General features: G+C 44.2%; 1 protein-coding gene and 1 pseudogene across 4 annotated transcripts in view; both read left to right on the top strand.

Annotated features, from left to right (window-relative positions):
* Positions 1–5,284: 5,284 nt before the first annotated feature.
* LOC127491544 (transmembrane protein 183-like) lies at positions 5,285–5,874 on the top strand (annotated as a pseudogene).
* Positions 5,875–13,709: 7,835 nt separating this feature from the next.
* FAM3C (FAM3 metabolism regulating signaling molecule C) overlaps positions 13,710–21,472 on the top strand; it is a 54,718-nt gene continuing 46,955 nt past the window's right edge. For 2 of the 4 annotated variants that reach the window (XM_051848906.2, XM_051848903.2), the window contains exon 1: positions 13,755–13,956. The gene's annotated coding sequence lies outside the window, so the exon portion shown is untranslated. Of the gene's footprint in view, positions 13,957–14,264; positions 14,358–21,472 lie in introns of those variants that run through there. The other 2 variants (XM_051848905.2, XM_051848904.2) reach the window with 2 other exon arrangements.

The following is a 21,472-nucleotide window of genomic DNA, read 5'->3' as shown; positions in this document are numbered from 1 at the left end:
TGATCTAGTGCATCTGTCACAAAAACACTAATTTTACCAATAATGCACCATCTCATCTTTGTTATCAAAGTTGTCAGTGTTGATGGAAGATAAAGATGTCTGAAGTACTGTATTATAGCTATTGCTAGGGTGAAACTTTTCTTAAATATGAACAGGCAACTCCCAAAGTGTGAGTTCCTGACTAGGATAACTGATTGCCCTAGAATTTAGCTTACAGCAAAATAATTATCACACTATTAAGATGAAATGCTTTGCAGTTAAGTATATGGATGTCATATAGCCCTTTAAGCCAATTCTTTATTTATTTGAAGTTTCATTTATTTTCATTTTGTCTGAAAGGCAGAGACAGAGACAGGTCTTCCATCCACTGGTTCACTCCCTATCCAGGGTTGAAGCCAGGAACCCAGAACTCAGTCTCCTACAAGGGTGGCAAGGATCAAAATACCTGAGTCATCGAAATTGTCTCTCAGGGTTCACATTTGCGTGGAGATGAAATTGGTAGCAATAACTGGGCTCAAGCCAGGCACTCTGATAAAAGATAGTGCAACCATTGTGCCAAACACTTGTCCTCATTTCTTTGTTCTTGAGGTATTTACACATAACCCCATTTAAGCTAAATTGGCTTCATAGCACCTCATGCAAAGAGTAGCACTTGGGGCACTGGGAAAGAGAATGTTGGCCAGGAGGTGGATTGCCCAGATATAAGGAGGCAGCTCCACAACTTGAAAGTCAGTGATGGGGTCAGCGCTGTGGAGCAGCGGGTTAACGCCCTGGCCCGAAGCGCCGGCATCCCATACGGGTGCTGGTTCAAGACCCGGCTGCTCCACTTCCAATCCAGCTCTTTGCTATGGCCTGGGAAAGCAGTAGAAGATGGCCCAAGTTCTTGGGCCCCTCCACAAGCGTGGGAGACCTGGAAGAAGCTCCTGGCTCCTGGCTCCAGAGCAGCACAGCTCCGTTGGTTGTGGCCATTTGGGGAGTGAACCAGCAGATGGAAGACCTCTCTCTCTCTCTTTATATTTATATATATTTATATATATATATATATATATATATATATATATATATCTGCCTCTCCTCTCTCTGTGTAACTCTGATTTTCAAATAAATAAATCTTTAAAAAAAAAAGAAAGAAAGAAAGTCAATGATGAGGATGCTATCTAAGTCCACTCAGCAAGCAGGGGCCTGAGGCTTATTCCTGGCAGCCCAGTGTACACACTTAATGTGATTTCCCATCTTCCTCAGGGACTAGTTATGCTTCTGACAACTTCTGGAAATAGTGTTTTCTAATTTCTCTGTCATCTAGGGTCATAATATTGATAAAGTTTTATCCTTGCAGTTTTCATAGTTAGTGAATCACAAAGCCTGTCAATTCTTCCTTTATGGCATTTCTCTCCATAGCTTGTGGGGCCCAGAGTTACATGAAAATGCAAAATTTCCATTCAAAACACAGAAAAAATAAAAATATGCCATCAAAGGAACTAAGTGAAATTTTTCATTTTCTTTCTCAATCAGTCATGATTTTTTTTTATTTATTATTTAATGTTTCACTGTCTCAGACATCGGGTCATGGTGGTCCCTTTCCTGTGCCATGTGCCATGGTCCTGTATCATGGTACCACTCCCACCAGCTGCTGGTTCACATTTCAGGCCCCAGCTGGAGTACAGGATGCTCTCTGCTCCAACTCCCAGTGGACAGTGATCTGCATGATTGCCACCTTCCTGCCAGGACACGCTTTGTACCTAGACTGGGGAGAGCAAAAAGCTCACTCCCATGGAGTTGCTTATTGATTGCATTGGAGCTTTGACAGCTGAATCGAAGACAGCTGCCTCCAGATTCCACTGTGAGATGCCAAAGAACATGTATGTCCAACTCTAGTCTCCCCCATGCCTGTGCAAGGTCTGCTATGGGCACGAGCAGTCACTGGGTTGGAGCACAGAGGAAGAAGTCAGGCAGGGCCCAGATACCAGAGAGTGGTGAAGCTGGTGGGGGAGAACCCGTTTTGGGACAATGGGGAAGCTGTGAGTGTTGGGACAAAACATGAGCAATGGCGCTAAGCTCCTTGGTTGTTCCATCAGGTTTTAGACACAAAGCACTTATTCAAAGAGAAAATTATCAAGAATTTTAATATGGAGCCCACAGAGTATTAAATTCCAAGTGTGGTCCTTCTAAGTGTGGGACCCTTCTGAATGCAGGGCCCTATACATCTGATCACCTGCCATGAAGCCTGCCCTGGGTATCTCCCATTATCCTTCAATTTCTTCAATCCCTGCTGTTACCCAGTGAACTCAGACCTTCATCTCTTCTCACCTGCCCAACACCAAAGCCCTCTAACTGATCTCTCCCATTGACCACTTCCTTGTCACAATTCCACAAATATGAGAGTACTTCAAAATTTTCATGGAAGATGCATTTGAAAGATGTTTATTTTGGTGAATTTTTAAAAATTCATACGATCAATTAATGGCATCCTGTGGTAAGAAGACTTTCTTAAGTTTCCTTAATTGCATTTATTACCCTTTTGAAATCCAGCTGCAATATAAACTTTCCAGTCATATACATCAATATTAGCCATTTGCCCTGCAAATTTTATTTCCTGCATACTTGCATATGGACACAATGTCATTTCCACCACAATCCCCTTATGCCTCAAGATTGAAATGCAATATATCTCACCTTCCTAAGACTTTAGGAGAAATTTGTAAAGCCTGTTTACAATGGACCAGCTTTCTCTGGTCTTCTGCACCTGATCACAGTCTTCATGCATTTTCATGCATTCCTTGCATGAACTGTCCTTAAGCTTTGGTTATTTTCTAATGTGCAATTCCATTAAGAATCTTGAGATGATAGCATTCTAAATTATACAGAGATATCCCTAAATACTATGACAAATGTCCTTGTGAGGCATAGAAGAGAACAAACAACAGAAAAAAAGGCTATGTGAAGATGGGTACATCAGTTGATGTGATGTATCTACAAGTCAAGGAACACCCAGAGCCACCAGACTGAGGAAGACGCAAAGAAGAGTTCTTCCCTGGAGTGTTTTCAGGGAACTGAGTTCAACCCAACCTTAATTTCAGATTTTTGTCCTCCAAGATCATGCGATAATGAATGTCTTGTTTAAACCACCTATCTTGAGTCAATTTTTTATGGCAGCCCTAGGAAATGAATACATGTCTCTTCCCCTGGGCTCTATGTAGACATCGGTCTCTATCACTTCTGTGCATCACTTCTGTATGAGTAGGATTTTTTTAATGTAAGAGGTTAAAAGGGACAACTGTCCCAGGCTCCCCTCACAATCTATACTATTTGAATTCTTTAAAATGGTAAGTGCGGGGCCCAACACTGTGGCATAGCAAGTAAAGCCACTGTCTGCAGTGCCGACATCCCATATGGGCACCGGTTCAAGTCCTGGCTGCTCCACTTCCAATCCAGCTCTCTTCTATGGCCTAGGAAAGCAGTAGAAGATGGCCCAAGTCCTTGGGTCCCTGCAACCCTTTGGGAGACCTGGAAGAAGCTCCTGGCTCCTGGCTTCGGATCAGCACAGCTCCGGCCATTGCGGCCATCTGAGGAGTGAACCAGTGAATGGAGGACCTCTCTCTCTCTCTCTGCTTCTGCCTCTCTGTAACTCTGCCTTTCAAATAAATAAATAAATCTTAAAATGGTAACAGAAAACTCCTCAAGCTCTGTCAAAAGACAACATTCCAATGACACAATTCTTCAAGAATTTTGTGCTACCATAATAGTCACACATCTCTCTGACATGCTGTTAATTGAACTTTTTATTTTCAGATCATTGCAGATTCACACATGCGGTTCTTATAAGTAGAATAGGGAAGCTTCCAGAAGATTTTGCTCCCTGCCAAACAAGGATTGGCCAAGGCTTTCTCCATACATCCAGACCAGGTGACTTCCAGATCTATCCTGGCATTTCCTGCTGCAGTCACTCAATCCAAGCAGGAACTACGGGTCTGGAGGTTGAGCTGTTTCCCTCTCTTTGGCATGGCAACTGTGTCAGGGCAAGGCAGGCCAAGCAGGGGAGGACCTGGGTCACGAACCTGGTCAGGGAGGGTACTCTTACCTAGTTTTCTCAAACACTCTGTGAAATGATGACACCATAACACAACCAGGAAATTGACATAAATAAAATTCACTGACTTTGTTTAGATTTTCCCACTTTTAATAGTGCCCATTTGTGTGGAGGTGTTCATCTTGGTAATTTGATCACCTGTTTTGTTCATGTTTCCACAACTACAATCAAGATACAGAATTGCTGTTGCTACAAGGTCCCCTAAAATGGCCTAATGTATCTATACCTACTTCTTATTTTTCCTGCCTTAACACTGAGGATGACAAATTGATGATTCTCAAGAGAATTACAAAGAGTGAAAAAAGTCAATGCTTAAAGATGGTATACTGAAGCTGGCATTGTTTCATAGTGGGTTGAGCTTCCATCTGCAAAGTCAGCAAGCCATATGGGTGCCAGTCCAATTCCTGATTGCTTGACTTCTGATCCTGCTCCCTGCTAATGGCCTGGGAAAGCAACAGAAGATGGCCCAAGCACTTGGATCCCTGTAACCGCATGAAGCTCCTGGCTCCTGGTTTCATGTTCAGCCTGGTACAGCCCTGGCCATTGCAGCTACTTGCGGAGCGAACCAGCAGATGGAAGAACTCTCTATCTCTCTCTATCTCACCTTCTCTGTAACTCTGCCTTTCAAATAAATAAGTCTTTTTTAAAAAAAAAAAAAAAGATGACATACTGTGTGGTCTCATTTCTGTAACTTCTTTGAAATGACAAAATGTCAGAGATGGATAATAAGTTAATGGCTGCTAAGGGTTCTGTATTCTTTTGAAAGTTAGATTTCTTTGCACATTTTAGGAGGAACAATGACCTTGGTCAAGATGGCCACTCCCACTACACCCTCCCTGACCAGGTTCGTGACCCAGGTCCTCCCCTGCTTGGCCTGCCTTGCCCTGACACAGTTGCCATGCCAAAGAGAGGGAAACAGCTCAACCTCCAGGCCCGTAGTTCCTGCCTGGATTGAGTGACTGCAGCAGGAAATGCCAGGATGGATCTGGAAGTCACCTGGTCTGGCTGTATGGAGAAAGCCTTGGCCAATCCTTGTTTGGCAGGGAGCAAAATCTTCTGGAAACTTCCCTATTCTACAGAAGACTCTTTCTGGAGATGCTAAGTCTTGTGACAGCAGCAGCAACAGTGACAATTTTAATGCCCAGGAGGAAAGCATCACCACAGAATTATCTCCAGAAAGCAGGGAAAACACGCACAATGGCATGCACAGGGCTGGAGAAAGAGTCCCTCGTAGACGTTTTGCTATTGCTGGCCTCTGACACTTGTCCTGAAATCATGCTGAACTTCCTCCTGACTTCTAAGACTGCCACTGGCACTGGCTGCCTTTTGGACCCATTTGTACTGAAGGCACTGCACACTGGATGCTCCTGTGCCTTTGCACCTGTGACCAGAGCAGACGGATAAGCAGCTCTGGTGGGTGGGATCTAATCTCTGTACTTTATGCAGGAACAATTTGCTGCTGGAACCGCCAAGATTCCGGGCATTCCAGAAAGCACTCCTAGCACCCTGAAGAATTCCAAATGCTAACTTTTGTGATTCAAAAATATCACTGGGAGCCAAAGTAGGAATTCAAGCTCAAGTTCAAAAACTGTCCTCTAGGTTACTAAAGAGTGAGTGGGAGGACTGTAGTATCCCTTCAGGATGTTCAGGCCAATCCAAATCAGAACTGCTGCCTACTAGAGGTCACCACCCTCAATTTCATCTTTATTCCAGTTGTGGGAATATGTACGCTTTACCATCAATGTAAGCACAGACACCTGACATCATTGAGTAAGGCTGCTGTTTAAGATACTCCTGTCCATGCTGATCAGGAAACTGCACAAGGACTGGGGTGCAGGGGTCATCCTCAGCTGAATGCGGGGCATTCAACTCTATCTTGTGACATGCTCAGCATTTGTTCTCCCTAAAAGCTTTGTTACTATTTCCCATCCCTTGTGGTAGTGCTGAGTCTGATCCATTAGTACTTAGATTTCATTTTTGGAGGGCAAGGTTTGTACATCTGGTTAATACCACACATGTTCCTTGTGCTTCTGAATTATGCAAGGGGCAGGAGAAGGGCTGAATGGAAAATATAGGAAGGCATTTGGCCTAGGGGTTAAGATGCAGGTGCCCCACATTGGAGTGCCTGGATTGAAAACCTGGCTCTCTGGCTCCGACTCCAACTTTCTGCTAATGCAGACACTGGGAGGCAGTAGTGATGGCTCAACAGTTCCATCACCAACATAGGAGACCTGGAGCGCTTTCCTGGCACATAAAATTAGCTCTGGCCCAGATACAGACAATATGGGCATTTGGGGTTTTTTTTTTTCCCTCTCTCTCCTCCTATCTTTCTCTCTTTGCATCTCAAATAAATAAACATAATTAAAAATGAAAAACTGCTGTGATTTATAAACATATTTTCACATAAAATTTGCATTTGAAAGGAGAACATTCCATAATCATATTATGACTCAAAACCATTTTGTATAGCAAACTTCTTAGCAATTCAATAAACTTTTTGGGAAATCTTTTGTGTGTCTGACACCATTTCAGTGCTGGACATTTTCAGTTACTGCTTCAGAAAATGCTCAAAGACACCAAAGCAAGAAGCTCTAAATCACAATTACATATTAAATCTTTGGTAGGGAAAAAAAATCTGTCATGAATGATAAGCTTTGGTTCATATTCCATCTCCCTAAAGGAACTGGGAGAGGTTGTGAGAGAATATGGCTTATGAATTAAGCGTTTGGAAGACGAAGCAGCTTAGACTGTTAAGTTAGATATAATAAATCATGGGGCCCCTGGAATCCTGGAAGAGGGTCAATGGAGCCGGGATAAAACATGCACCCAGTGGTGCATGGGGAGATGGTGATGGGGAGATGACCTTCTGGACTGGACAGAGACAAAGAGAGTGACAGGTTTAAGAGGTCAGCTCCTACTGGATCAGGGTACCGCAAACCATAATCAAACAAAAAATGAAGTCTGAAAAAAATGAATCATGAGAGCTTTATAAGACCATGCAAATGAATTCTGGGATAGCTAGCAGCCTGGATGGATAAGCAGACATCTCACCAAAGTTTTGCATGCAAACCAGAGAAAATGAGTTTTATCTCTTCTACTACAAGTGATACCAAACATCCTTCAAAACTCACGAAAAATAAAGTGAGCAAACTAAAAAGCTATGGGAGAATTTTCATTGTTCTCATTTATAGGAAAGATACTGGCCTGGACAGACTAAACAACTTGCCTGAAGACACTTAGCAGCCAGTAATAGATGATAGCAAGGATCTAAATTCCTCTGTCCCTGTCTGGCTCCAAAACCAGCACTCACCTCAAGCCTTTCAATAAATTAAACAACGATAAGGGCAGAGAGGGGGTGACTTGGAGATATAGAAGAGAATGGGAATTGGTGAAGATGAAATCATCCTGATAGATATCAACTGAACCTTAAATTTCCCACTCCCGGTTTTTCAAAGTGAAGTGAGCAATTGCTCTGGCTTTGGCTTCATGAATAGAGATGGAAAGTTTGACTATTGGATAGAACTCTACAAAATACCAGATGCTATATTTGAACAGAGCTGCTCTGGGTAAACAAATTACACTTTGAAAAAAATATGTACCAAGCCTCAGTGAGACCACAGCAATTCTACAGAAAATATTTCAAAATAAAAGTGCAAAACTTGAACAGCTCAGGGATTCATAAATATTCCTTTGTATTTAATCAGGATACAAGCTGAGATTAGCTTAGATGTGTTGCTTTTGTGGTTGGGGAGGTGGGAGAAAAGACACTTCAATGGATATTGACCTGGAACTAGCAATGCAGTTAAGGAAACAATTTTCGATGGGTATGTTGATTCTAGCTCCCTATCTAGATCACAGATATATCAAGGAAAGGAATGCTTGCCCATGAAATACTGCCAGGCTGTACAAATGGAAGATTGTTTAAGCTTCTAGTGTTTTCATCCTATTCATTGGTACCAATGATTTTGAAAAAGTCCTATTAGGAAAAGGGTCCAACACATTGAAGAGAGTGTATACCACTACCGGAAAAAAGTACACAAAAAATGGCAATAACACATGTGGCAGGTTTTGATTTATTGTATCTGTTTGCTACTTGTATGCTTGTTTTGCTACTTGTATGTATATCCCATCATGAATTGTATTCTGTGGTGTGTTTCTGAACTACTTGTAGTGACCTTGAAATTCACCAGAGAACAGGTCTTATTGTGATAGCAACAATTGGATGATATTTTGTTACCTATATTCCCAACATTTGGCCTAAGAGCAAAGGATGCATTTTGTTTAAAAGTAACTGGAGATGTTAACATTGAATAAAAATAATGTAGAGACAGTGAATCCTCTTGTGTTTTGACTAAAGAGTTACCATTATTCAGTTCTAAACAAAAAACTGAGTTATAGACCTAAGCAATTATGCTTCAGGAAAACACAAACTTTGTTCAACGTTTGTTCAGTTGCTTCTTCTCTGAGGGTTTTCTGGTTGGCTTTTTATTTTTCTTTTTTAAAACAGAATGTGGGCAGAAGAGTTTTTAGATGACTTACTGTGAAGTTTATTCACTGTTTGTACTTAGAATTAAATGTGTATCAGGAGTGTCATTACATTTTCCCATTTGCTCTGTGGCCATGAAAAACTTAAAGCAACTTCTCCCAAGGTCTGATAAAACACACACTTTAACATACCCTATAGACTATGTGTATATTATCTATATGAAGTGTGTGTGTGTGCACATACACATATATGTGCATCTATACATATAGGCTGATTCATAGCTTACCGATGATTTATAAAACTTTTAAAAAGATATTTGTTGGGGCTGGCACTGTGGTGTAGTGGGTAAAGCTTCCACCTGCAATGCCAGCATCCCATTTGTCTGCCAGTTCATATCTCAGCTGCTCCACTTCCAATCCAGCTCCCTGCTATTGGCCTAGGAAAGATAGAGGAGGGCCCAAGTCCTTGGGCCACTGCACCTATATGGGAGACCTGGAAGAAGCTCCTGGCTCCTGGATTTGGATCAGCCCAGTTTATTTGAAGGTCAGTCTTACAGGAAAAACAAACAAACAAAAAAAGACAAGGAGAGAGAGATCTTCCATGCACTGGTTCACTCCCCAAATGGCCACAACAGACCGGGCTGGGCCAGGCAGAACTCAGGAGCCAGGAGCTTCTTCTGGGTTTCTCATGTGGGTGACAGGGTCCCAAATACTTATGCCATCTTCTGCTGCCTTTTCCAGGCCATTAGCAAGGATCTGGATAAAAAATTGAGCAGCTGGGACACAAACCAGCATCCATATGAGATGCTAGCTTCCCAGGCAGTGGCTTTACCTTATACACCCCAACACCAGCCCCTAAACCATTTACTTTGTCTACTGTCTTGTTCAGTATGCAAATGCTGTGCTATAAAATGTGAGAGAGCTTTGGTTTCCACAGCACTATTTTGCCCTTTCAGGCAAGGCGCTGAAGTTTGAGATGTCTGAATGCACATTGTGATGAGAATCCTGAAGAATTTTTAAAAACCCACTTAATCCAACATAGATGTAAAATTTGACACTTGTACTCTTGCATTTATTATTCCATCTCTTTCTCTTATTTTTTTCTGCTATTTTTGAAGAGATCAGCTAGTTCTTCCCATCTCACCACAGGTTTGAGTTTATTATCCAATAAAACCATGTCTTAATATTTTAAAGTAACCCTACGTGCAGAGCTAGACAGCTTCTCCCTCCCCCCATCCCTGAACCCTATAAACCTTTTCCTCCAGGATTCAGTTATTAACCACTATCTGACATACTGCCATAATACTTAGCAACTTAAAAGAACCAAAAACAAACAAACCAAAACCCCTGTAATTTCTCAAGCTTCTGTGGGTTGGCTGGTCTCAGCTGGGCAGGTCTGCACCACATAGTATTGTCTGGAATCACTCATGTGACCCATTTAGCTGGGAGCTTAGCTGGGGGCTGGACCAGCAATGTGACTTGACTCCTGTTTGGAGCCTTGCCTGAAGTGGCTAGAACAGTTTGCAGATACACAGGCCCCAGTCTTTCTGTACATAGTTCCTTATCATCCAACAGTCTTTGTATGGTGATGATTCTCAAGAGAATGAAAACGGGAGCTTCCAGTCTGTTAAGTCTAAGCCTAGAGGTTATAAAGCATCAGTTCCACAGAATTCTATTGGTCAGCATGAGTCTCAGTGCCAATTTAGAATCAAGAGGAGGGGCTGCAGACATCACCTCTTGGTGGTACAATGACATGAGCTTATGGAAATGGGAGGTTTTAGGGGCCGGCACTGTGGCATAGCCGTGCCGCCTGCAGTGCCGGCATCCCATATGGGCACTGGTTCGAGTTCCGGCTTCTCCATTTCCAATCCTGCTCTCTGCTATGGCCTGGGAAAGCAGAAGATGGCCCAATCCCTTGGGCCTCTGCACCCACATGGGAGACCTGGAAGAAGCTCCTAGCTCCTGGCTTCAGATCAGCACATCTCCAGCCATTGCAGTTAATTGGGGGTTGAAACAAGGATGGACGATCTCTCTCTCTCTCTCTCTCTCTCTTTCTCTCTCTCTCGCTCTCTCTCTCCTTCTCTCTGTGTGTAACTCTTTCAAGCAAAATAAATAAATCTTAAAAAAAAAAGAAATAGGAGGAATTGTTGGTGACCATGTCTATATATAATCTAATACTCCACATACACAAAATGGTATCAAATGATCTATTCTACTTTACAGTGGGTCCAATTAAATTTCTGAGGCTTTTCACAAATTTTACATTTAGTAGTATTATGTAATCCTTATGTGGGGGACAATACAGATTATAGTTTTATACAAATTCTGCACCCACTGAGAGAAGAATAAATATTCTTTTCAAGTAAACAAAAGAGATAGTCTTTGAAGAGAAGCATGTGGAACTGAATTTTGGCTCTGGTTCTAACAAGACTGTGGACAGTGTTCCTTTCTAGTCCTTCATTTTTCCCCTCTGAATTTATGGGATTGTGAGAGTTAAGTGAGCAAGTATACATAAAATGCTGAGAAAGTGCCTGGCACACAGTACCTGTACAATAGACAGACATTAGCTTTTCTTTATTCTTGTTCTGAAAGATACTTTTTAAACCTGGAAACCTTTTATTTAAGGGATACAAACTTACATTAGCTTTTTTTTTTTTTTTTGACAGGCAGAGTGGACAGTGAGAGAGAGAGAGAGACAGAGAGAAAGGTCTTCCTTTGCCGTTGGTTCACCCTCCAATGGCCGCCGCGGTCGGCGCGCTGCGGCCGGTGCACCACGCTGATCCGATGGCAGGAGCTAGGTACTTATCCTGGTCTCCCATGGGGTGCAGGGCCCAAGTATTTGGGCCATTCTCCACTGCACTCCTGGGCCACAGCAGAGCTGGCCTGGAAGAGGCGCAACTGGGACAGAATCCGGTGCCCCAACCGGGACTAGAACCTGGTGTGCCGGTGCCTACATTAGCTTTTAAAATACCAATTATCACTACATAATATCTTGTGACACGGTAGCAACCACTTGCTTTATATGTCCTGGAGCTTTGAATATCTCTGTATTCTTTTGAAACTTAATCTTGATGACTGCTTCTGCCTTCCTAGCCGCTGCCATGCACAAGTGGGAAGTATTGTTACACTTTCACAGGTGGAACATCTGGCTAAGTCCACAGTTGTCGCTCCCCCATTCGCAGAGGAACGACACTAGACCCTGCGCTGTTCTTTTGTCTGCTCGGCCCTTCCCGGGTTTGTTACTGGTCCTTCCCGGGTTGGCTGCCGTCCCTCCCACCTCCGTGGAAGGGCAGCTCCCCCTGCCACTTTCCCCACTTCCGCGGGGGAGCGGCACACCACCGGCCGGCCGGTGTTATCCGGATGTCCCCGGGGCATGTTGTCTCTCTCCTCCTTTATAGTCCTCTTCCACCAATCCCAACTCTGCTGCCCACATGCCGAGCACGCTGTTCTCCTCCAATCAGGAGCAGCTCCTGCAGTTTATTGGTCGAACTGGAGGCAGCTGTGTAGAAGCTGCTTACTCCTCTCCCAGCGCCATATTGTGGGAGAGCAGATGCATAGAATAAGTCTTAATTCGAGTAACTTAGTCTAGTCCGAGTTGCTCCCCACACACAGTGATTTACCATCTTTAAAAAAACCCATATTATTAAGAAATACATTTTACAACATAAACCAGACACACACACAAGCACACAGACACTCACCTGTAATGCAGTACAACTACATGAACAGTGCCTATCCTCAAGTGATACTATGAAGTCTTTTTGTTCTATTCCATTTCAGTGAACCAAAAACAACAATGTGTTGGTTGTGATCCACTTTTAGTGGTTTCATCACCTATGAGAGGGTCCTGAGCTGTATTTTACGGTCGATGGAGACAACGGATTTTCAGCACAGAAGCTGTTTCAGGCACGGGGCTGTAAGAGTATGATGTGTTCTTTCCATACAGGTTAATTCAACCACAGAGCAAAAAGTTCTGTGACAAATGTGGCCTGACCTCTACTCAAAGAGGATCACATAAATTGCTTCAGTTGGACAGAGGGACTTAAGGGGAGGCATGTGTCCAACAAGTATTGTTTTGTTTTTCTTTATTTGGGTACCGTAATAAAGCAAGTGTCATCTTGTTTGTGGTTAGATGTAGATTAGCTTGTAATTCCAGCTTCGTAATTTACTCTCTCCTATTTCTGAGCAAACTGCTTAAACTCCGTTTCAAGTTCTGGTCTTTGGATTTGTTAAAGTAATACAACATGTAACATCTACTTTGGATTGTGAGAACAGATACATAAAGTCCCAGCAATGTGTTTGACACACGGAAGACACTCAAAAGGTATTTCTTGTTTCCTCTCACCTACCATGGATGGCAAATTCCAGATCCCATACCTATCATTACACTGTGTGTCTCAACATTTTTGGAGGTTAGGTAAGATTTGGTCTAATATCTACAAACATCAAACCTACTATTATTTAATGCAACTTAATTTTTCAGCCATAGATGGTTCCAATATCCTATGTAATAGTAGTCAACAGTACTTATTACTTATTCTGGAATATGATCTGAATTATGAAATAATTTTGTGTTCTCAGGTCTTGTAGGGTAATATTTGGATTTCTGTTGTAGTAACACCAGAACAAACGTAGAATAATCTCTTAACCTAGGAGAAAATCATTTTTTGATGTGTGGGTAATCATTTAAACAAAAATGAAGCACAAAATGCAAGCACTCCTTTCCCTCTTGGACCTAGCACTTCAGTGTTGCCGGAATTCTGATGCCCAGATAGGATTTTCACGGGCAGTCAACCTGGCTTTCACGAAGCAGTTAAAAGACAGTTGCCTGCGTCCCAGCCTGACAGGACCATGGACCTTGCCATCCATCCAGCTGCTGAGTTTGGGCTTTTTTCAAATCTCTGCCTTAAAGGCTGAGCCTGTGTGTGTGTGCGTGTGCGTGTGTGCACAGGGAGGGGGCTGGTCCCCACACATCTTCCCCCTCCTGCGGTGTGACCCCAGCAGGCAGCAGACGGGGCCAGTCCCACGTGGCAGGTACCTAGGGCTCCAGGCGGGGTCCTGGGCGGGGTCCTGGGCAGGGGGCGGTGCCGCAGAGCCCCTCCTCGGCTCCCCCCCCCCCAGCCCTCCGGCCGGCCCGGCGCCCGCTCGGTCCTCCACCGCCAGGGGGCGGGCGCGGCCTCCCGGCGGCGGGGGCTCATTGGTCGCAGCGGGGAAGCGTAGGAGGAGGCCCAGAGGCGAGCTGGCTTCCTCCTGGCCACTCGCAGGGGTGAGGGGCAGCCGGAGGAAGCCGGGGGAGTCGGCAGCGCGAGCTGGAGGCGGCGGCCGTTCCCGTCGGCCTCCGGCACGACTGACCGCGGACAGGCCCGAAGGCGGGCGGGAGGCTGGTGAGACGGGCGGGGAGGCGGACCGAGCCTCGGCCGCGCTGCGGGGCGGGATGGATGGAGGGAGGCCAGGGCAGGCGGACGCCACCCTCGCCCTCGGCTCCGCTCACCCCGCGGCGGGCGGCCGGCCGGGGGCGGGCCCGGGGCGCGCCGGCGTGGCTGAGGCGCGTCCCGCGGTGGGAGGGCGCAGGCGGGACGGCCGAGCCCGGGCCACCGCCCCGGCGCGGGCAGCGGCTGCCCGGCGCCCCCGGGCCCGGCGGAGGGCGGGGCGGTGTCTGCACCTGGTGCAGGGTCCCGGGGGGTCCCAGGTGGGCGCCCCGGTCCCAGCCCGGCCCCCTGGAGCGCGCCGGTGCGAGAGCGGGGCGCGGCGTGGGCTCCGGGCTGCGGCGGGGATGGAGCTGGCGGTTGGTGTGAACTCTTGTTGGGGGGTGTTGACTGGGCTTGCAGAAGTTGAGTGTGTGCCGAGCGGGAGGCACTTTGTTTTTGCAGACCAGCCCCTCGGCGCTCGGTGTCGTTGGTGCACGTACTCTGTGCTTGCCCTGTGGTTTGCTCCTGTGCCCGCAGTTCGGAACCGTTAGCGCCCCTAGATCTAAGCAGTAACGCCTGGCACATCGAAGATTTCAGATCTCCATCTGTGATTGTTTTCGGGTGTTTTCTTCACCCTCCTACTTAAAAAAACACTATTTTTCCAGTGATGCGAAACTGCTGGTTAATTCAAAGGACTTTTTTGTTTTCTTCCTTTTTGTGTATTAGATATAGGTGGATAAAATGACTCTGAATAGTCTTGGGTTGTTTCCTGTCTAGTAGGCATCGTGCCAAATTAATCCTCACAGCAACTGAGTGAAAAGCCCTTTAGTCTGTCTTCCCCAGTGTTACAGATGATATGAGCTCCCAGAGAGAGGGAGTAGGATTGAGGCTGAGAGCAGGTTCCCAGACCCCGTGGACCTCTGACCGCATAGCGGTGTATGATTAACGTTTTCCAGGTATTGGGAAATACACTGAGCGCCATACCGTGCCTTGTGGAGTACAAAGGGATCACTTAGGAAATAAAAGTTAATGACTGAACGAATGCCACTCAGCGAGAAGTTGGCAGAATCACCAAACTGCGCATCTGGTTTCGGTCGCGTTGTTCACCTGTCCTCTTCCTAGACACCCAGCACCAGGTGTCAGCCTCTCCTGAGTTTACTGGCTGATTTAGAAGTGGCTATTTTTTCTTTTTTCCAGGCTTATAAAGGTGTTGGAAGCTTTGTTCCATAGATTCATGTAATATTTTCTGAGCTCACTAAAGGCTAGCATTTCGATGTAGGAAAAAATATAAAGAGGTGGATGTAATTTTAAAAAGTTTGGTGGTTCTCAAACTGGGGGACCCTGAAGCACCTGTGGGACTTTATACAAAGGACAGGCCAGGTTCCCCAGCATCCCCATTGTGGTTACTGTGACCTTCAGAATCAACTGCATGGATGATCTATTCCAGTCACAAGTTTTAATAGGGGTTGCTACCATAAGCATTGCTAGCTCTTTAGGACTTCATAACTTATGAAGATACCTTGCAAAGAAAAAGATAATTGGAGAGTCAAAAGGAAAAAGGTGACTAAATGACAGAAAGTAGCATTTGCTGGGAGATCATAAGAGTCATACTTTTCACCATCTAGTTTGTGCTTTAAATTGTCTCCTTTTTATTTTTTTAAATAATATTTTTAAAATGTGAGGTTTAAGGTACCTGAAGTGTGCCAGTAATTGTAGACATCATGGATTCTCTGAATAAAATGACATGGGCCCCTAGAAAGCTATTTTATTTCTTCTAGTGCAACGAGTCTTTAATAAGCTTTTTTCCCCCATCTTTTTTTAACTTGAAAGGTGCAAGACCCAAAAAGAAAAAAAAAAATTGGTGTTAGGACTCACAGAAATCCATCTGGCTCAGAGCTTAGTACAACAGCAAATACCTGTTTTGAGTTTAGTCCAGGAGAAGTCTTGTCCTGGGATCAGATAACTCAGATCTTAGGCAATAGGTCTGTATTTAGTCCTTGTGAATGGCATTGACCAGATTGCTTACTGCCATGCCCTGCTTCACTAGTCTGTTTGAGGAAACTGAACAGGGTGGTTTCCAATATCTTTAAACTTTAAATGGTTTTGTGATTTTTTTTTAACTATTGAAATAAAATCAGCTGGCTGCATGTATATCTGTATCTGTATATATAAATATATGTATGTGTGTCTCAGGAGAAGAAATTAAGTGTTGCAATCAGTGTCCACTGTGTAGCCTGTTAATATTTCATTCTCTTCATTGGCCTGTTACATTTGATTGAAGCAGTTCTTATATTTTTTACATTGCCCTTTTTTCTAATCTCACTTATCTGCTGTTCATGATTTTTCTAGCTTCACTTTAGTGAGTTTTTAATTCCCAATTTTACTTTTTAGATTTAATTCATATAACATAGAATTTACCTCCTTTTATTTATTTATTTTTTGGACAATACTTCCATGGTACAAGGGTATGTTGAATGTGTTTGAGTTGACAGCAGGGATGTAAGACCTGGTCATTTGGGTGCCTTGAGGTGGGTGCATAGTACCACACTAGAAACACCACAGCATTCCCAGGATTTATCCCACAGTTCTTTTTTTTAAAAAAAAAAAATATTTATTTTATTTATTTGAAAGAGTTACAGAGAGAGGCAGAGACAGAGAGAGAGGTCTTCCACCTGCTGGCTCACTCCCTAGATGGCTGCAGCGGCCGGAGCTGTGCCGATCCAAAGCCAGGAGTTGAAGTAGTCCAAAGCCAGGAGCCAGGGGCTTCTTCCAGGTCTCCCATGTGGGTTCAGGGGCCCAAGCACTTAGGCCATCCTTTGCTGCTTTCCCAAGCACATTAAAAGGGGGCAGCCAGGACTCAAACGGGTACCCATATGGGATGCTGACACCACACGTGGCAGCTTTACCCATACACCACAGTGCCAGCCCCAACTTGGTTACTTTTTTTATGGCTAAATAATGTTCCATTGTATATTCCACTGATATATACCATTCCATGTGTATTATCTCATTGTCATACCATATTGTGTTTATGCACTTGTCCACTGATGGACCCTGATGCGTTTCTGTGTGCTAGAGAGTGATAGGAGCATCTCCAGCATAATGTCTGTTCTTGAAATGAATTTGATTATAAATGCGGCAGGATTTGTTAAAGTAGTACCGTGGTATCAGGGATACTATCTGACTAAGATACCATTCATTTCCTGTAGTTATGTGGTCATTGAGTTTTGAAAGACTTATGGTCAACAAAAATGAGTTTTTAAATTGATTTAATTAAAACACTTTTGGGGCTGGTATTGTGGCATAGTAAGTTGGGACACCACCTGTAACCCCTATGGGTGCTGATTTAGGGTCCAGGTGCTCTGCTTCTGAACCAGGTCCTTGGTAATGCACCTGGGAAAGCAGTGGAAGATGGGCTTAAGTATTTGGACCCCTGGCATTCTCATGGGAGACTTCGATGAAGCTTCTGGCTCCTGGCTTCAGCCTGGCCCAATGCTAGCCACTGAGGCCATCTGGGGAGTGAACCAGTAGATGGAAGATCTGTCTCTCAATGTCTGTCTGTCTCTCTCTTTGCGTGTACGTGTGTGTGTGTGTGTGTGTGTAACTTGCCTTTCAAATAAGTAAATAAATCTTTAAAAACATTTCATGCTGGAAGCATATTATTCTACTGTTTGGAAATGACTGATGTTTTGCATCCAGTTCTTAAGCATGGAAATATTCATCCTTGTCCTTTGAGCAGAGGGAGCCACTGTTTTTCTCCCTTTCTTCATGTAGGTTTGACTGAGAATTATGACTACTTGTGCTTTTAGTTACTTCATGAATGGTATGTTCACTATTTGAAGAGCATAAATGGAGTGGAAATGTAGGGGGATTCTTATATATTTATTTAGGAACCAGAGAGAGAGCTCCCATCCACTGACTGACTCCCCAGAGACCTGCAGTGCCCTAGGTTGGGCCCGACTCGAGCAGGATCACAGCCTGGATCTCTATGTGGGTCCCAGAAACCCAGTTATTTGAGCTATCATGTACTGCCTCCCAGGATCTGCACTGGCAGGAAGCTGGAGTCAGGAGATAGAACCAGCCATCAGACCCAAGATGCAGACATCCGAACTGCTAGGTGAACTGCCTGCCCCGTGTAGGGGAATCCCTAAGCATTTATTTGGAATAGGAACATACAACTTCCGGTATAATTTAAAATAGTCGTGAGATTACGTGAGGTAAGACAGCAGCTACCCTGGATGTGCGCTTGTGCCTTTAATCTTTCCCTTTTCCAGCAATTCATGACCTGAACCCCTCATCCCTCTCTGTCATTCTTCCTGGTAATATCCTCTGTCCATTCATCCTCCCCTGGGTGTTGCCCTGGAGGGTTTAGGTAGTTCAGATTACAGCTTTTCAAATGAGTGGAGAACTCTGAAGGTGCAGAGCACAGTGGGTGGCATTTTGTAGCATTCTGCATTGTCTTCTATTTTGGAAATGTGTGTGCTCTGGGTTACAGCGATCTAATCACCATGTCATTTCTTCAACTGGATTATAACTTGTAAATCAATTCTCTGGGGGCTGAGAAAAACTGCAAGCAAACATCAGGGTAATTTTCAGTCTAGTACTTGGTTTTACCCATTGCCAGCAGGAGTTCCTTCTTTATTCCTTACCTCCTTTTCCTCACTTGCTCTTCACTGCCTGCCTCTCCTTTTTCACGCCCACAGGAGACCTGGCCTGGCTGATTTCCATTCCTTGTTAGGGAAAGAATGAAACTCCTCACCTCATGAACTTGACTTTTGGGCTTTGTTGGCCTAGATCTGCCTTGGCTCCCCACCCCACCCCTTCCCTGGCCTTCTCTGTGTGTTTGGGTTGTCTTGCTTTATTTCTGAAGTTCTAAGATCCCAGCGTGAATGAGAGTCACCCAGGGAGCTGTGAAAGGTGCCAGAGTTTTAATCCCCACACCTAGGGATTCTGATCCTCCAAGTCTGTGTTGGCTCAGGAATTTGCATGCTAGTAATTCAGCTATCCATGCTGTTGTAATTATAACCTCATAGAATCTTTATTGCCATATTTTGCAGATACACCATTATCTTATATACTATCCGAAACAGAAATGTGGTTGAAAGTCTTACTTCAAATTTAGATAGATTAAAATGAGGGAAGCAGTATGTATCTTTTTTTTTCTTTTTTAAGGTTTTTTCTTTATTTATTTGAAAGGCAGAGTTACAGAGAGGCAGAGAGAGAGAGAGAGTTTTTCCATCCGCTGGTTCACTCCCCAAGTGGCCGGAGCCAGGAGCTTCCTCTGGAGTCTCCCAAGTGAGTGAAGGAGCCCAGGGACTTGGGCCATTTTCTATTGCTGGATCTGAAGCGGAGCAGCTGGGATTCGAACTGGCATCCACATGGGATGCTGGCAGTGCAGGTGGCAGCTCTACCTGCAATGCCACAGCACTGGCCCAGCAGTATGCATCTTAAAATCAATAAGTAGGGCCCAGCGCTTTCGTGCAGTAGGTTAATCCTCCACCTGTGGCGCTGGCATCCCATATGGGCGCCGGTTCTAGTCCCGGCTGCTCCTCTTCTGATCCAGCTCTCTGCTGTGGCCTGGGAAAGCAGTGGAAGATGGCCCAAGTCTTTGGGCTGCTGCACCCGTGTGGGAGACCTGGAAGAAGCTCCTGGCTTCGGATCAGTGTAGCTCTGGCCCTCGCGGCCATTTGGTGAGTGAACCAGCAGACAGAAGACCTTTCTCTCTGTCTCTCCCTTTCACTGTCTGTAACTCTACCTCTCAAATAAATAAATAAATAAAAATCAATAAATAGAGGTCTTTAGGTGCCTGAACCAAAGGTCCCTGTTAAGTTAAATTGTTATTATGAGCCATAGGAGATAAGAGATAAAGGAGTGCATGTGACACTGATATCAGATACAGCGTGGTCATTTGATTTCTTTCATTTCTGCGCTTTGTCTGGTAGAGGGCTAGCCCTCAGTCATTAATGCCAGCTCCTGAGTCCTGCACGTGGACCCCAGTCGCACAGCATCCTGGATGGAGCAGTGTTCAGATGCAGTGGCCGCGGTCAGGTAGACGCCAGATCTGTGGCAGTAAGCTTCCACACCAGTTGGCCACACGTGGAGAAATGCTGGGGTGCTGGTTGGGTATCGAGTGAGAGTTTCTGTGGGGTAGAACAGAGCTTTCCCCATTGAGGATTCATAAACCTTCTTTCCCTGGTGGAGAAAGCTGCTTAGCTGTGTTAGGTTTGGGGAGGCAGAGCAAAGCACCTATCTGCTTAGTTTTGAATCCTCCGTGCTCGAGATGAAAGTGTTTCAGACATCTGAAATCTCAAATTTCTGAAGAGGAAAAGACCTCCAGGTCTCTTGAGCACTAATTCACATTGATTGAAGGATTTGTACGTGCAACTCTTTAACGTTGAAGTGAATCATGTTGAAAATGCTCTCAGAATGTAGTGTTTGTGGTTCGTCAGGGTTGGCTGCTCCTCCTTCCTGTTAGTATTTGGGGCAAAGTTGGTCTGGGTGGGGGAAGGGGGGACTGTTAAGACTGAGCCAGGCACCTTCACTAACTTGTTTTTAACAGAAGGGACAAGTGGGTATTTGTCAGTGTTGGTCCTTCAAGAGTAGAGTTTGTTTAAGCTGCTGTAGATCAGATAGAATGTTCTCAAGTGTTGCCTGCTCCACTCATTGTCAGGATAGTAGTATGGAAAGCAAGATATAGTAATTTATGGTGGATTGTGAAGGAAAACTGAGTCTCCACAGTATAATCCTAATTTGTTTCATATCTAGAATTGATTAGCATTCTCGGGGGAAGTTAAAGAAACTTTAGCATCATCTGTGCTTTTCCACAGTGTACTTCTAATATTTCTGTTTCCTAACTACGCTGAGAGATTGGTCTTCTTCTAAATATAATTTCAATGCGCTGCTACTTAAGAGGATTAATAAGAAAAACCATAGGATGTTGATTTAGGTAGCTGTTAAAAACTCAGGCTTATAGATCATTAGTATCCCTCTCTTCCCGAGGTTTCAAGAGAATGTTAAAAATGTATTCTAAGAGACTTATTGGTACTGTGGATCTATGATTTAAAAGTTTTTGCTCTGTTGTTTGCAGTCTCACCTTTTTAGGGGGGCACTTTGCACAGTCGATACATTTATATCATTTTCCTCAGTGATTATTTGAAAAATTGGCTATCCTTAGCTCTATAGAATTCTTAGTGATCACCTCCCCCTACCCTACCCACACATGTTGGTTTTACATTGGTTGTTTAAAAACTTGGATTATTTTTTTAGTTGTTAGTCCTTATGTCACTCTTAAGAGCTCTGTAACAAGAGTGTGTGTATATTAAGATGGTAGATTCTTTTAAAAAGATGCATTTTCTAGAATTTATTTAATATTAACAATTAAATCAGAAGAAAACACTACAATTTATACTCCATAAATGTAGAGGATTTGTAGGATTTGATATGAGAGTGTATGGTTAGCATTAAATAGTTTCTCAGATTATTAATTGGACTT

This window comes from Oryctolagus cuniculus, chromosome 3 (genome assembly GCF_964237555.1).
Source record: "Oryctolagus cuniculus chromosome 3, mOryCun1.1, whole genome shotgun sequence".
NCBI classification, from domain to species: domain Eukaryota; kingdom Metazoa; phylum Chordata; class Mammalia; order Lagomorpha; family Leporidae; genus Oryctolagus; species Oryctolagus cuniculus.
Note: the sequence above shows the minus strand (reverse complement) of the source record. Positions and strands in the feature narration are given on the sequence as shown.